General features: G+C 47.4%; 1 protein-coding gene across 1 annotated transcript in view; it reads right to left on the reverse strand.

Annotated features, from left to right (window-relative positions):
* Positions 1–5,793, reverse strand: part of LOC138487549 (uncharacterized) — a 395,452-nt gene extending 389,659 nt beyond the window's left edge. The window contains exon 1 of the mRNA XM_069614031.1: positions 5,549–5,793. The gene's annotated coding sequence lies outside the window, so the exon portion shown is untranslated. The remainder of the gene's footprint in view (positions 1–5,548) is intronic.
* Positions 5,794–16,719: the final 10,926 nt, after the last annotated feature.

The following is a 16,719-nucleotide window of genomic DNA, read 5'->3' on the forward strand; positions in this document are numbered from 1 at the left end:
GGAGGACCACGGGCCTGACCCCCTGCTCAGACAGCAGGTAAGCATGCACCCATATGCGTTTTCTCCCTCTGTCCCCACAGGCCACCCCCACACCCTCTGGTCCCCCCATGATGTTCCCTTGTGCCCCCCTTCTTGCACACAGTTGTTGCCTGTTTTGCTTGATACTTCTACCCTGCTCCCCCATGCATCTTGGTCTCGGGAGCATAGCCCAGTGGCGAGGTTCTCGCCTTGGAAGCAAGACGAGGCGGAGCAACACAGGTTTGATTCCCGGGTCCGCGCTTAGAAACCTCTGGGTATTAAGCGTGTTATAAATAACCTATCATCATATCATATCCCCTCCAGTCAACTTCTGCAGGAGTCTGTACTGATACATTCTGGTGTCACCATCACCGTCTTTTATGGACTTCATTGATTCACAGTGCGTAACCCCTTCTCAACTCTCATGCTGCATTTCCTTTGCATCTTGTACTCATGGTGGCACTGAATCATGCTGTTCCCATCTTAATCTTGTATCCTGGCTTGCACCATTATGTGTTACTACTGACTTCTGCAATTGTATTCACTCTCCCTTCTTGCTTCTCCACTCTTATTGACTGCTTACTCTGTTCTCTCCTCTTCTCCCTTTTCCGATCTACTCCCCTCCTCCTCCTAGTCGCTTGTTTTGTTCCTCCCCTCCCTTTCTGCACCCCTTCCCCTCACCTTTTATTTTTCTCTGGCTCTACCAGAAATGTTGTCAGGCCTAGTACGGTAGTCGCTTGTCTGTATCCATTTCTTTCCCACTCTCCCCCTTCCTTATATATGTTTTGGCTATTGCACTATCTGCAATGTCGTCAGGACGAGTACGATAGTTAATTTCACATCCTTACTGTTCATGGCCTGTAAGAATGTAATTGTATTTTCCATTGTTCCCTCCCTTGCCTTGAAACACTTTGAAACTCATTGTGTATAGGCGCTATATAAATAAACTTTCATATCATAATCATACCTCTGCGAATGGCTGAGAAAGTGGACACTAGGATTCCCCAATTCTGAGTGTAAAAATGGCTGAGAGAGTGGACACCAGGAATGAGTCCTGTCTGTAAGAATGGCTCAAAGAGTGGACACCAGGGGTCGTCATTCCTGCCTCTAAGAATGGCTGAGAAAGTGGACGCCTGGATTCCCCAATCCTGAATGTAAAAATGGCTGAGAGAGTGGACACCAGGAATGACTCCTACCTGTAGGGATGACCGTGAGAGTGAGAACCAGAAATCCTGGGGCTCGCATCTGAAAATAGCTGAAAGTGGGCACCAGAAGTGTTCAGTCCTACCTCGGACAATGGCTAAGCGGACACCAGGAATCATTAGTCCTGCTTCTGAGAATGGCAAACAGAGTGGACAGCAGAAATGTTTAGTACTGCCTGTGAGGATGGCTGAGAGAGTTGACACCAGGAATCTTCAGACGTACCTGTAATAATGGTTTAGAGAGTGGACACTGGGAATTCGGAGCCCTGCCTCTAAAGATAGCTGTGAGATTGGGCACCAGGAATATTAAGGCATACCTTTAAGAATGAATGAACGACTGGACACCGGGAATCATCAGTCCTTCCTTTAAGTTTAGCTATGTGAGAGAAAACCAGAAATCATTGGTCCCTCCTCTAAAGAGAGCTGAGAGCAGAAATCAAAAGCCCTCAGTCCTTCCTCTAAAAAAGGCTGAGAGAGTGGACACCAGAAATATTCAGGCATACCTGCAAGAATTGCTGAAAAAGTAGGCACCAGGAATCTTCAGTCCTGCCAGTTACAATGGCTGAGAGAGTGGATAATTGGAAAATGTAGCCCTGCCTGTAAGAATGCCTGAGAAAGTGGACACCAGGGTTCCCCAGTCCTTCCAGTAAGAATGGCTAAGAGAGTAGACCAGGAATCTTTACTCCTTCTTGTAAGAATGTTTGAGAAAGTGGACCCCAGGAATCCTTAGTCCTGTCCCTGAGATGGCTGTGAGAGTGAACACCAGGAGTTCCCATTCCTGCCTGTAAGAATGGCTTAGAAAGTAGACACCAGGAATCTTCAGTGCTGCCGTTACATGGGGTCTTCATGTAATGTACACGTCATTGTCAGAATGGTTCTGGAATGCTTGCATTCCAGAACCATTCAGTTGAGTGTGGTTTGTCCCTGGTGGACGTGAGCTCCAGGGGCTCTGGAAATAAACTACTTGCCAGACAAAGCATCGTTTTGCCTCACCTTGTATTTACCACAATTGGCGACGAGGAGTTAGTTGAGAGCCCCCGGAGAGAGGAACTCCTGTTGCATTGGGTGGGGGGTCTGCAACAGCCACTGGCAGCGTGGAGGAGCCTGCGTGTCGCTAAGCGGGTGCGTGGCAGCAGAAGATGTCTGGGCTGCGATCCGATATGTGCCGGTACCCCGCAAAGCAGAATTGGGGGAAAACATGTGAGTGAAGAGGCCCATACAGCAGGCGCATCATACGAAGGATGTACATCTTATGAATGTTCCTGTTACGGACACATTCGAGGAAAGCACCTCTGTGCAAGGCCAAGCATGGCAGCCATCTTGAGGAATTGTTTTGTGGTTGCCGTGACAACCGATGTATGAAGCTTGTCGCAGCGAGACTGAGTGAAAGCACAAACTTAATGTGAAGGGAAAAGTAAATCGCAGCACGCAGGCAACATTGGACATTAAAAAATGGCTGCTGTGCATAACAGTTGGCCTCTGACCAAAAAAAAGTGCTGAATCACAAACAACGCCTTATACCTGGGATTACATCTCATGATTCACAGTTCAAAGTCACGCACAACCCAAAGCATTGCGAGACAGACAGGCTGGCACAGTATGTATCAGCAGAGTTTCAGTCATTCTTAAGAGAGAGGGCAATAGAACATATAACCACGTCACTATACCATCCCATGGCGAATGGCCTCGTTGAAAGAATGAATAGCTCTGTAAAAAAAAGTTATCAAACTGGCCCTGGCAAATGCGCTTCCATGGAGAGAGACTTTGAAGGAAGCTCATTGTACCTACAGGACATCTCCACATTCTATGACAGGAGTGGAGCCATTCACCATGATGCAGGGTAGACTAGCCTCGAATCGCTTGAGGCCTGCGTAGATGTTCAGGAATGCCTGTGATAATCATACGGACATTGGGGGTGTTGTAAGACGAGTGAGAGAGAAACAAACAAGCCAAGTACAAAGAGTATTATGATCATAGGAATGGAGTAGTGGAGAGTAAAGTCAAAGAGGGAGACTTGGTTTGTATAAAAGAACCTAAGAAAGTGTTGAAAGGGGAGTCCAAATTTAGGTCTCCGCAGAGGGTGACAAGTTGTTCGGGAAAATCGGTATTATTAGATGATGGCAAGAGATGGTCCTGCGATGATGTGGTAAGGATGGAAGAGAGTGCTTGTAAGCCAAGCACGCAGGAGTTGGCAGGACGTGGGGAAAGGAATTCACAGGATTGTGAATTTAGCACAGAGATTCAAGGCTTTGGAACAAAGATTGTTTGTTCAGGAGACATGTTGTCGAGGAGGAACCGCAGGGTGATCCAGAACTTTGATGAAGACTCTATTATTCATCCTTATCAGGACTGACTGTTGGATGACACATTGCTGAAACTATGTATCCTTTTCTGTTTATGTGAATCTTTATTCTTTGCTATCCTCTTTCTTGTCTTCTGCCCCAACTTTCCTTCCCATTTTCTCCATGTAAAACATTGATTGGGGGGGTGGGGTGAGATGTTATATGGGGTGTTCATGTAATGTACACGTCATTGTCACAATGGTTCTGGAATGCTTGCATTCCAGAACCATTCAGTTGAGTGTGGTGTGTCCCTGGTGGCTGTGAGCTCCGGGGCTCTGGAAATAAACTACTTGCCAGACAAAGCATTGTTTTGCCTCACCTTATATTTACCACAGCTGCCTGTAAGAATGGTGGAGAGAGTGGACACAAGGAATCCTTAGTCCTGCTTCAGAGAATGGCCAAGAGAGTGGACACCAGGAATCCTTGGTCCTTCCTCTAAGTATGGCTGAGTGAGTGGACAACAGGAATCATCAGTCCTGCCTCTAGGATCGGCTGTGAGAGTGGACACCAGAAATCCTCGGTCCTGCCTCTGAGAATAGCTGTGAGGGTGGACACCAGGAGTCGTCAGTCCTTCCTGTAAGAATGCCTCAGAGAGTGGACACCAAGAGTCCTCACACCTGCTTCTAAGACTGGCTGAGCGAGTGGACACCAGGAGTCCTCAGTCCTACCTCTGCAAATGACTGCGAGAGTGGACCCCAGGGGTCCTCCATTCTGCCTCTAAGAATGGCTGAGTGCACACCAGGAATATTCAGTCCTGCCTTTAAGAATGCCCGAGAAAGTGGACATTAGGATTCCCCAGTCCTGAGTGTAAAAATGGCTGAGAGTAGAAACAGGGAATTCTCAGTCCTGCCTCTAAAAATGGCAGTGAGAGTGGACACCAGAACTCCTGGATCCCGCATCTGAGAATAGCTGAATGTGTACACCAGAAGAGCTCAGTCCGACCTTGGACCATGGCTGAGAAAGCGAACACAAGGAATCCACAGTCCTGCCTGTGAGAATGGCTGAGAGAGTCGACACTGGGAATCTTTAGACCTGCCTGTAAGAATAGCTCAGAGAGTGGACACTGGGAATTCTGAGCCCTGCCTCTAAGAATTGCTGTGAAAGTGGACACCACGAGTCCTCAATCCTGCCTCTAAAAATGTGGATACCACGATTCTCCAGGCATGTCTGTAAGAATGGCTGAGAAAGTGGACACCATGAATTCCAACTCCCACCTGTAAAAACGGCTGAGAGATTTGTGATGAAACCAATGGAACCATCACAGATTCCTCAGCGGTGACCTCCTCCAATGTGGCCAGGGGATGGAAGCCTCCACCTGATCCTAACCCAGAGGGTGGTTTCATGAGGGAGGGTCACATGGGAGGAGACGACTACCAGGGAGATGTGATGATTTCATTGGAGGAGTCACAGTGTTCCCCATGAGAAGACCCTCTAATACCAGAGTTCTTAACAACCTATTGTCATTCTTGTCAGGCCCCCACCTCTCACCCAAACACTCACACATAACACCGTTTGTGCCTTTTTGTGAAAACGCTTGCACTGGCGTGTAAACAGTTACAAATAATGTATATGGCACACTGTTAAACTTGCATTTTCTGCCTCAGCCACCCCCGTCAGCTGCTCACTATTCACTATGATTGTTAAGGTAATGCTAAAGTCGCCATGTGTATTCTTTATGTGCTGTGTTTCTGATATAAGCATTCAGATTTATCTTCCAAAAATACAATTCTGCATACCCGGCAGAAGGTCGCATGCAATAAAATACACCTTTGCACAGTCCCGTTTACGTAGAAAGTTGCATGCTGGGAATGCTGACACGTAAAGGCCCATATATAATGGGAGATGTGAAACTACAACTCGCAGAAGCCAAAGCACTGTTGGATTAAAGGCCAGAGACAGCTGAACTTTGACCCATATGACATGGGTCCCGTTGGTTGCATCTACTCCAGATCACATGAAAACAACACGGGGTTGGGGGCAACTGACCTGATCTGGTCCAGCCACTTCCCTACAGTGATCGTGGGTGGGTTTCCCTCCGGTGATCTCGGGTGGATTTCTCTCCAGGGGCGCTCTCTGCAGGGATGTACTCCTCTCCGTGATCCTGGATGGATTCCTCCCCAGTCATCTCTTGAAGAATCCAGTGTAAACCCGACGCGCGGGAAGGGAGGAAGAGTCCGGGGCACAGGGGGTCCTCTGCGGGGTCCCAGCACTGCAAGGAGGCTGCTCGGAACAGGAAACACTAATCACCGGAACACGAGGCACCAGGACAGGAAGCACTACTCACCAGAAACGGATATAGAATCCCCAGAACAGGAGACACTAATAACCGGAACATGAGGCAACAGAATAGAAGGCGCCTATTCACCGGAGACGGATATACAATCGACAGAACAGGAGACGCTAAACACCAGAACAAGAAGCACAACTCAGCGGAAACGGATATACAATCCCCGGAACAGGAGACACTAATCTCCAGCACATGCGCAGAGATATCAGCAGCCCTAACGTCTTAATCGAGGTTGCCAGATTAGGCTGTCCCCCGCCCCACAATCAGACTGTTGAAATTACATGTGTGCGGGATTGTGCGGGTTGGAGACTTTTGCAGCCCGATTCATGGAATTGCATGCGTGAAAAACGCAGATTTACCCGCCTTTCAGCCCGAACATCCCTGTTTTAAGTATGGGGATTTTTGGGCAGAAAGGCGCGCAAATCTGTGTTTTTCACGCAGTAATTCCATGAACCAGGTGTATTTTGGGCTACTTTTCACAGTATTGGATTAGATATGAAATGAGCTGCAAGTGTAATACAAAGATATGCGTTACATCAGTTCATTTCATTTTAAAGTTCTTACCTTTTGTGTAAAGCGTCACAAAAAGGGAGCCACATTTAAAATCTGCACTGCTCCCCCAGCACCCTCCATTTCTAGGCCATGGCCTGGCTGAGAGAGACATGGAAAGCTTAGTCCGGGGCTGCAGCCAGTGCCTGACCTTGCAAGCACATTACTTTTGTCACCAGTAAACCATGTCTTATATATGACCGCCAAAAGCACCATTTATCCCTAACAAATGTACCCATTTGAAATCAGTTAAAGTGTATGGAATAAAGCCCCCCCCCCTCCTAGAGATTTGCCCGTACCCTTGATTTCTACCAGGTTGACATGGGGGAAGTTTGCTTTATGTCAATGGTCAAACCAGTGCCGGCCCCAAATCTGCCAGTGCCCTTTGCAAAATTTGTGAGCCCCCAAACCCTGTCCCGCCCACCACAGATGTATACATGCCAACCCTCCTGCCTAAAATAACCGTAACCCCAATGCATTCCTATGGGAAAATGCATGTCTCCCGATTTTCCTGGGGAAATCTCCCTCCCAGGTGCCTCACAATGTTGGGATGTATGCAAATGCGGAACTCCAGGGGGCTGAATTCTGTTGTTCAGCTGATAAGTATCAGCCGAACATTAGAACTGAGCCCCCCCCCCCGCTGTTCTTGTAAAGTGTGTTGTAGGGCACCTTGCTGCCAGCTCAGTGTCATGTAAATAGCATCTACTAAAGAATCACAGCGTGATTCAAAAAATAGTCGCTATTTACATGACACTAAGCTGGAGGCTATGCGCCCTTTATTGCGAGAGTGCCCTTGTGTGGATGCACCCTCTGAGCGCACCTTGAGTCGGCTCTGGGTCCACCAATATTTTTTCAGGAAGTAAAGGAAAGCTACAGTGCGGAGGAGCCAATTTACGAATTTGCCGATGGTGCCAGTGGCTCGATTTTGGTGTATTGCCTATGAAAGTCCATTGATATTAAGCACAGATTGCTTTTCCCTGCAAGCAAACTCTATAAGACAGAATCATTGTAGGCTTTGAAAATCCAAGCCAAGCCGCATACATTTGTACCAAACGCAGCCGGATTGCATGTGGCCAAGTACTCAAATTGCATAGTGAGCCAAAACCCCCGCTTCACTGCCCAGCCAAAGAGCACGATCCTAGGCAAATTGCAATCTGATTTCCCTGCACACCATGGAGTAAGTGAAATTCACACCACATGAAAAAAGATGCCACAACAATGGGGCAGATTCAGTGACAAAGTGCACCAGCCCCCCCCTGACTTCCAACACCACCCCCAGGCAGCCCCAGAGGGCCTCACACCATCCACAAGCACTCCTCATCTCCGGTACCACCCCCAGGCAATTCCACAGGCCCTCACACCACCCACAGCCCCCCCCACCTGCGACACCACCCCAGGCAGTACCACACATCCTCACACCAACCACCAGCCCCACATGTCCTCATACCACATAACCCCCCTACCAGTCCAATGTTGACCAACAACTTACCTCAACTCCACTGGCCTGACATCAACATGAAGCTGAAAGGAAGCGCCCCCAATTTCAGCACGATCCTCCCCGCAATGAGAGACAATAAGGGACTCTCCCGTAGTGGGAATAAGGCCAGGACAGAGTGCGGGTGAGCGTAAGTGGGAGTTTATCCAAAGAATAGGGCATGCAAAGAACTCTGCAACCTCCGAGAGCGCTCTGTCTGACAATAGCAAAGACAGGCGTATTTCTAATACAAAAAACGTCATCAGAACCTACACACTATAGGGGGCACAAGTTAATTGGGATTGGGTGGCGTCGACTAACTATAGGTGTTGCTGCAGCGTGGTTGGTCTTGGCGTGAGGACGTCACTGGTCAGCCTCGTGGGTTGGGTTGGGCCTGGCAGGCCAGCTTGAGGTCATCCGAGCGGTGTTGGTTTGCTGGGGCAGCCTGTGACAAAGATGAATACCTCTCCTGACTCGTTTGCCCTAGGCCATGCACACTGCAGTTATTCAAGAAACGACATCTAAGTTCATCAATAAATCGCTCGGCAGTTTGTCTTATACAATAAACGCAACGCATGAGGAATGCACCTCTTGAGAGGTCCGGTGATTGTCGGTTAGGGTGAGATTTACCTGTGTCCTATTGACCGGTATTTTAGGTCGAGGGGCTGAGTTTTGGGGCCTGAGCCGACTGGTACATGCCTGTCTGCCGCGTTAGAAGTTATTATATAAATGGGTCTCTGTGTCTTGTCCCAGTGATGGGGGTCGTTCTTGGGGTGGTCTAGGGGGAGGGTTGTGGACTTTACGAGAGGGTGCTGGTAGATCAGTGGATTCAAAACGTGGGTTTATTACCGTGCTGTAAATAACACAGGTGGTGGGCTGTGGCCTTGGGTGCGGTACCGGGGCCTCTGACTCTCTGAAGCGGCTCCAGCTTGGTTGGGGAGGTGAGGGAGCGCGGCACAGGCCTTAGCTTCCTTATCTGGCAGGCTTGGCAGGGTGGGAGGGAGAATGGCCTTGCATATACTCACAAAGGTTTTTTCCTCGTGCGTTGCTAACTTTTAAATGCAGAACTTTTATAACGTTCCGCCTTATTTTGATGTTATTTAAACACACATATATATTTCCATTTCGTTACACATTTCTTTAATACAGTCGGTCCGAGTACCTTTTCGTTACCTAACATTATATTTACTACATGATGTGATTATTTTATGTACATTAAACGTTACACGAGGTCGTTCTAGGTTATGGCCTACAGAAATTGATGCTCGCTGCTTTAGGTGATTAAGAAAACATATATGAGTAAGTAAAGGCTATACATTTGGTCGACATCTTTCTCTGTGGTTGTAGCAGCACTAGTCCAGACCTAGGGTGGTATCATGTAACGTTACATCTTTATGGTTTATTCACAGTTTACATGATCTGTTTAAACCGAGGTAGTTCGTTAATACCAATACTTGAATTATTTTCTACTTTCTTCAGATAGTGATGCTTCAGCTTTTTTTCCCGTCACCCCGGCCTCGCGGACCAGGTCATGCAGGGTGCGATATTACATTGTGGATGAGAATAATGTTACAGTGTTAGCATCTCGGGTTAGCTCATATCCGACTTTCTCATGGGAACGCGCTCGCAGCGGATCTACCAGGGCTACTGCGGCGGCAGAGATGCATGAAAGGTCCTCCAAAGGTGGGGGCCTCGTTACAGTGTGCTGAACTCACGCCATGTTTGCTAAACAAGATGGCTTCTAGGCCTAACTGAATTTGGGTAAATGCAGGGAACGGATATGTGTGGGCAATGTCGTCGGCGGGTGACCCCTCCTCCACCTGGGCCCGGGTGGCATGAGGGGACGGCCACCGAGTCATGGTCCTCACCTGGGGAGAAGGCTGCAGGTGAGGAGGGCCTCGCGGCCAGTCCTCCCCTACATTTCCCCCCTTTCGTTACTAAAGTAACGAATTCTTTAGCTCTTCTAATCTTCTACATTCTTGCTCCTCTATCACTGCGTCATCCCATGCAGGTGTTCCTTTTCTAGGCATCCAGGCTCTGCATACCCCCCTCAAGCTCTCACCTCTTCTAGCATACTCATCTGGGGTACATGTTAAATATATACAGTCACCCGTCTCTTCCAAGTCTACCCAGACCTCCTCATACCATTCCAGTTCCACATCTCGGGGTTCTTTGATAGTGGTGTGCCATAGTTTGTCTACTATGTACTTATCACGGCACATAGGCACTAACTGGTATCTGGGAGTGTTATCCGGTCCTGTCTGTACATGTACTTCTTGTGTCGCCTTAATTGTACCACCAGAGTTGCCCATTGTCACCATCATCATCGCACCGCTAGGGACTGCGTTAGCACAACATCGAAGGCCCACCTGGCACAGGCAGAACACCACGAGGAGGACCACCGCAACCGGTATCAATAATTTCATCGTCATTCCAAGCCAGGAGGGAACCCAGGAGAAGATATTGTCGAACCATGAGCTGTCTTTAGCCCCACCTTCCAGCTTCATTTTCTCTCCCAGGTTATGGACTGCTTCAATGACGTGGGACAGGGACCCATTTTCTGCGTCTTCAGAAGGTACGAACGTGCAGCACGCACTTCCTATTTTTCGGCAAACACCTCCATCGATTGCTGTTAGCAGGTCCAGAACATACCTGTTCTGCATGGTCATTAGTCGCAGAGCTCGTAATTCCACCTTTATTATGTTGAATCCTTCTTCAGTGTCATTGGCCAGCTGAATCAGTTCCCACCGTGTGATCTGAAGCCATTTTGCATTTGCTCTTGCTTGGACACTTGAAACCAGTGAGGCAAAAAATGTTTCCACGGAGCTGAACAGGCGATACCTGTCTGGGATCTGTGCCAATAAATCGGATGACGCTTGTGATATATAGTTTGATGCTCGCTTGTTCCGTGATAGCTCCTCTTCTTTCCCTCCGGAGGACAGGACATAGAGGTGTGCTTCTGCAGTGGGAGACGTCTCGTCCTTGTTCATGTTTCCTTGCGTCTTTTTATTTTTGTCGACGTGGCTTTCTGGAATCACCATTAGGGCCGAATGCAAAGTGGCCATTGAGCAGCTGCCACTCCATGCCTGGGGAAGGTGCAAGTAAGCCTGATTCCCGCACACCCAGTATGTGTCCATTAGTGCTGCTGTTCCTTTTTTCATGTCTGGGATGGTGAGAGTTTTGTTACAGTTTTTGTTCGTTCCCATTGCCACTTTTCCTTCTCCCTTGAAACATAGTTCGTTTTGTATTTCACTTTGTAGCTTGAAGGGTTTCTCCATCGCTGTTACCCATGTTAGTTTAGAGATGTGTTCTTTCCATATTGGTAAGCACGTTTTTTCCATCCATCGCAGCTTGTCTGGTTGGACACCTCTCAGTGCTTCCGCTTTGCACAGTACTTCTTCATCTTTCCATTTGTTTTCTGAAAACAGCGTCCCTTGTATTGCAAAGAAAGGTTCTTTAGGACAGACCACTCCAGACGCTTTTGAATAGCACGTTTTGTTGTCCTGTATTATTTTGAAAGAGACATCGTGTGCTTGAAAGGTGTTCTTTATTCTACACAGTGTGAGATGAAGGAGACATTGGGCATCCACAATGGGCAATTCTCTTGGCAACAACACTTTGGGTGTACCTGATGCATGGGGGATGAGCGAACAGACATAGCAGCTTTCATTAGTTGTCTGTTTAGCTGTTGTACTCATATCTGCATACCATTTATTTGCTTGGTGGGGGTGTCGTGGGTCTTCCATCTTGTCTAATCCTAACCCATAATACTCATCATACCCCCTCCTGCTTGTCTCTCTTCTTCGCCTACTTCTCTCCCCCCTCCTATACCTTATAGTTTCGATAGGTGTAAGAATAGGCCCCCCTTTCTCATTCCCTCCCCCCTTTTCCAATTCTTCATATAGGGACTTGTGTTCTGTCATTGTAATTACTTTTCCATTTTCCTCAATAAACAACAAGTCGCTGTTTTGTATCGGGGCGGGAAGGGTAGTGGGGCTGTTATATATTTCAGGTAGGGACATTGTGTCATTTTCCATATCTTTATCTTTTGATCGTGACGGGGCAGCAGTGGGTGGTGCAGTGTAGTAACCCCATACAAGGCGGGATCCATCCCAGATCAAAAAATCACCTTCTTTAATATTCATATTTGTAATTGAATTCGTGCCAGGGGCAAGGGTGGTGTTACTCCCCCCTCCCCCCTCGTTCATCTCAGTAGAGATGAACGCTATGACCCAATGTGTCATTAGGCAGAATATTGAGATGAAGAACACAATAACACACATTGATAAACCGCATTCGTATGAATATGTCAATCTATCTACTAACATTTCTCTAAATCTAACAAATCTATTAGTTGCAGGCTGCCCATCCGATGCCATAGTAAATCCTGTTTGAGACATAAAAGTGCATTAAGTACACGCATGTAAACATTTAGAACGTTGTGAAATTTTTTCGGCAAAGTATGGGAGTGGGTGAAGGAGGGGGTATGTCCACAGACAAGGTGACTTTACAAATATTACTATCAGTACATTATTTCATACATAAAGAGAAAAGTCGAGAGAGAGAGAGAGAGAGAGAGAGAAAAAAGAAAACTTCTCCAAAACCCAAAAAGGACCAAAAAAAAACCTTCAAAAGTTGTAAAAAATTATATATATATATATGTATATACACATGTTCATTTCAGTACGCATGTCGTGCGCCATTCGTGTTCAGTGTTCAACACTTAATGCACACAAAATTCCCATCATCCATTCTGCACAACTTCATTGTCCGCAGTTGTCTGTGCCTCGTCCTGTACCTCACCTTCCGCGGCGCTATAAGCTCTGCGTACGTCTGTCAAATGCACCCAGTATCGTAGGCCCTTTACCTTTACTGCTGTGGGTGTGCAAAACACTACCTCATAAGGGCCATGGAAACGTGGTGCATTCCACCTTCGCACAAAACTTCGGACATATATAAGGTCACCAGGCATTAGTTGTAATGGTTTTTCAGGCATTGTCTCTGTTTCTGTTGTGTTCCCCTCCTCTCTTGTAGAGGGGGGGGCTAGTTGCTTTGCAATTACGCGCGCTGCCCGTGTCAGTTTTCTCAAGTACTCTGTGAACTCCTCTCCTAATATCGCTGCGCTTCTGTGTGCATCAGAACGTTCACGGAGAGGTGAATGCGCTGTGTGCATTCTCCTTCCCGTGACGATCTCATGCGGGGACAAGTGGTGGTCTTTACTTGGCTGATTTCGTAACTCGAACAAGGCCAAAGGCAGGCAGTACATCCAGGTCCTTTTAAGGGAAAAACACAGTTTTGACAATCTGCTTTTTAACAGACCGTTCATCTTTTCCACTACGCCATTACTTTGAGGATGATAAATTGAACATAATTTGTGCTTTATTCCCAATAGGGTAGTCATTTCCTTGAATAGTTCATTAACAAAATGCGTGCCGTTATCTGAGCGAATAACTTCGCAAATCCCCCAGCGCGGGAACACTTCCCGCACTAGGAACTTCGCGGCGCCCTTCGCATCAGGGCGCGCACAGGGGCCTGCCTCCACCCATCTCGAAAATGGACATACAACCACAATCATGTAGCGAGCCCCGTTACATCTTTCTCCCATGTCTACATAATCAATGTGGAGCTCTCTGAATGGGCCATTTGGTTTGGGTATCGTTCCTCTCAGTGTGCGCAATGTCATACCTGAGTTGTAAATCTGACATGTCGTGCATTCTAAAGCCAGTCTTGTGACATGTTCATGGAGGCAAGGTGCAAACCAATCTTCTTGTATCTCTGCCATTATGTGTTGCTTTGCGTTATGTGCGGGAAAGTGTAGTTGTTGAAATGCTATTTCTAGCAATGTGACTGGCATTACCGCTTTTCCTGAACTTTTTTGTCGCCATAACAAATCAGTCGGCGATTTGCTGCATCCTCTTTTAGTCCACAGCAATTTTTCTTCTGCACTAGCTCCCTCTTGCAGCTCTATTATTTCCTGTGTGGGCATCATGTTGTATCCTGTGGGGACCTCTTGGCTTGCTGTGTGGTGCAACATGTATTCTCCTACTACACCTTTCTGTAAATACGAAGCTTCTTTGGCAGCGGCGTCTGCTGCCGCGTTCCCCAAAGATATAAAATCTGTATTTGTGGTGTGGGCTTGGCATTTTACAATGGCCACTGCCGTGGGGTCTTGCAGAGCCTCAATCAGTTCTTTCAATAGTTCTGCATGCTGAACTGGTGTTCCATCTGCTCGTCGGAACCCTCTCCGCCCCCACCGTGCCAACCCGCCGTGTACTGTCGTTGTCATGTATGCTGAGTCGGTATATATTGTCACTGCGCACCCCTTGGCGGCATGCAATGCTTCTATTAGCGCAATTAGTTCTGCTGCTTGGGCTGAATAGTGGGATGGGAGGCGGTGTTGCACTAGTGTCTCGTATTCATCTTCCTCTAATCGTACAACTGCCATACCCACATGTTTCTCTCCTGTCTCCATATCTATTGATGCTGACCCGTCTACGAAATACACCTCTCCCTCGTTCAGGGCATTCTCAAAAATCACTTGATCCTGACCTTTGTCACCTGTGAACGTAGCGCAGTTGTGGTTTTGCATGTCCTCTACGGTGCACGCCTCTGTGATGAATGTGGCTGGGTTCACTGTTTTACATCTTACTATGTGGATGTTTGCGCTGGACAGTATTATTTCATATGCTGTGGCGCGTTGTGTTGTCAATGTGCTCTTTGATCGCTCTAATATTGCAAAGAGTGAGTGTTCCACAAACAGTGTCACAGGACAGCCCATCACTATCGTGGCACTTTTCTCAATCGCGAACGCGGCTGCAGCTAGAGATTGCTCGCACGCGAAATGACCTTGCATTACTGCGTCTAGGGTGCCACTATAGAAAGCCAGTGGTTTGTGCCCTAACGATGTCTTTTGTGTCAATACTGCTGTCATCAGTGTTCCTTTGCAGTGTGAAAATAAGAAGAATTCGCGCCCATAGTCTGGATTTGCCAGTACTGGAGCGCTTGATATCAGCTCTTTTAGTGAGTCAAATGCTGTGTTCATCTCTTCTGTCCATTCTATGTGTTTGTTTTCCTGCTGTGCCTCTTTTAGTGCCTGTAACAAGGGCCTTGTGTATGCTGCATAATCCAATATCCATGCTCGGCAATAGTTGCACATACCCAGAAATTTCTGCATCTCTTTTACTGTTTTGGGCTCCCCAACTGCTCTAATCGCCTGTGCCCTGTCTGGTATGATCCGCTTGCCATCCTTTGATATCAGCTGTCCCAAGTATAGGACCTCGGTCAGACAGTATTGTAACTTCCCCTTGTCCACCTTGTACATTTTATTGGCCAATAATGTCAGGAGTGTTATTGAGTCCTTTCTACACTCTTCCTCAGTTTGTGCACAGATCAATAAATCATCAACGTACTGAATCACTGTGCTTTCTACACACAAATTCCCCAGATCTTCATGTAGTACCCTGTTGAATATGCTTGGGCTCTCGCAATACCCTTGTGGTAGTCTGCAGTGTTCGAACCTCCTCCCCCCTAGTGTAAACGCTGTTAAGTACCTGCTCTCCTCTGCTAAGGGAATCGAGAAAAATGCATTTTTTAAGTCAATAACTGTGAAGTGGGATGCCGTTTTCGGAATGTTGCACAGTATTGTTGATGGGTTCGGGACTAAAGGGAACTCCTTCTGAATCACATCATTGAGTGGGCGTAAATCCTGTATCATCCTCCATGAACCTCCCTTCGCCTTTTTAATCGGGTAAATGCATGTGTTGCATGGGGAGTTTGAGGGCACTATTATTCCTTGTGCTAGCAGTGCATCTAGTGTCTCTCTGATCCCTTCTTCTGCTTCGCGTGACAATGGATATTGTTTTACCCGGGGTATAATTGCTCCCGGTTTCAGTTTTATTACCACAGGCTGAACCTCATGTAATAACCCCACGTCATGGGGGCCATTTGTCCATATGTTAGTGGGTACTAACCTCATGTCGTCATCAAAAAATGCATGTGGTGCTCCTACCACTGCCATTAATTCAACTTGAGTTTTTCTGGCTGTAACTACAATGTCACACGGCATTGCTAGTTCCATCACTATTTCGCCATCTGTCTCAGTGTCTGAAAACAGCTCCTCGTCCGAGAGCTCCCTCAGTGGGATATTTGCATTTGTACACAGTACTGTCCGCCACTCACATCCTTCCATGTCAACGCCAATCACACATATTCTGTTTGCTGACACGTGTACTGCGTGTAAATCCAACGATACCACTGACCCGAGAGCAGTGTCGGGGCTTGCTATGGGGCGGAAGAGGAATTCGGCTGGAATCCTCCAATCCATCCTTTTTAGTTCTGGTACTATGAGAGCCAATGCTCTCATGCCCTCAACAAACATCTCCTCGTTTCTTGGTAACCCTCTGATCTCTTGCATAATTGTGTGGCCGTGTATTACTGCTAATATGCGGAGGGGGCATATGCCTGGCGTCGAACATACGATACTGCTCCCTGTGAATGATATTGTCATATTTAGTTTGCTTAAGAGATCTCTCCCCAGCAAATTAATGGGAGAGTGTTCATAGTACAGTAAGGGTGCTTTCACTGTTTTACCCCCCACTGTCACATCCAATGCTTCTGTGTAAGGAACTTCAATTACAGCCCCAGAGAACCCCTGCGTCTCTAACGTTCTATTAGATAACGGGAACCGGCCCTCTCTAATGCATGATTTCTCCGCTCCCGAATCCACCATGAATATGAACTGCTTGTCTCCTATCTGCGCTCCTATCAATGGTTCCTCTGATGCATTGTGGGTCGTAGATAGTACTGGACACGCAAGTGCTCTCTGTGGGCTGTCCTATGCGGGGTGTC

The sequence above is a fragment of the Ambystoma mexicanum genome, chromosome 9 (assembly GCF_040938575.1).
Source record: "Ambystoma mexicanum isolate Mex_15411 chromosome 9, UKY_AmexF1_1, whole genome shotgun sequence".
NCBI lineage: Eukaryota > Metazoa > Chordata > Amphibia > Caudata > Ambystomatidae > Ambystoma > Ambystoma mexicanum.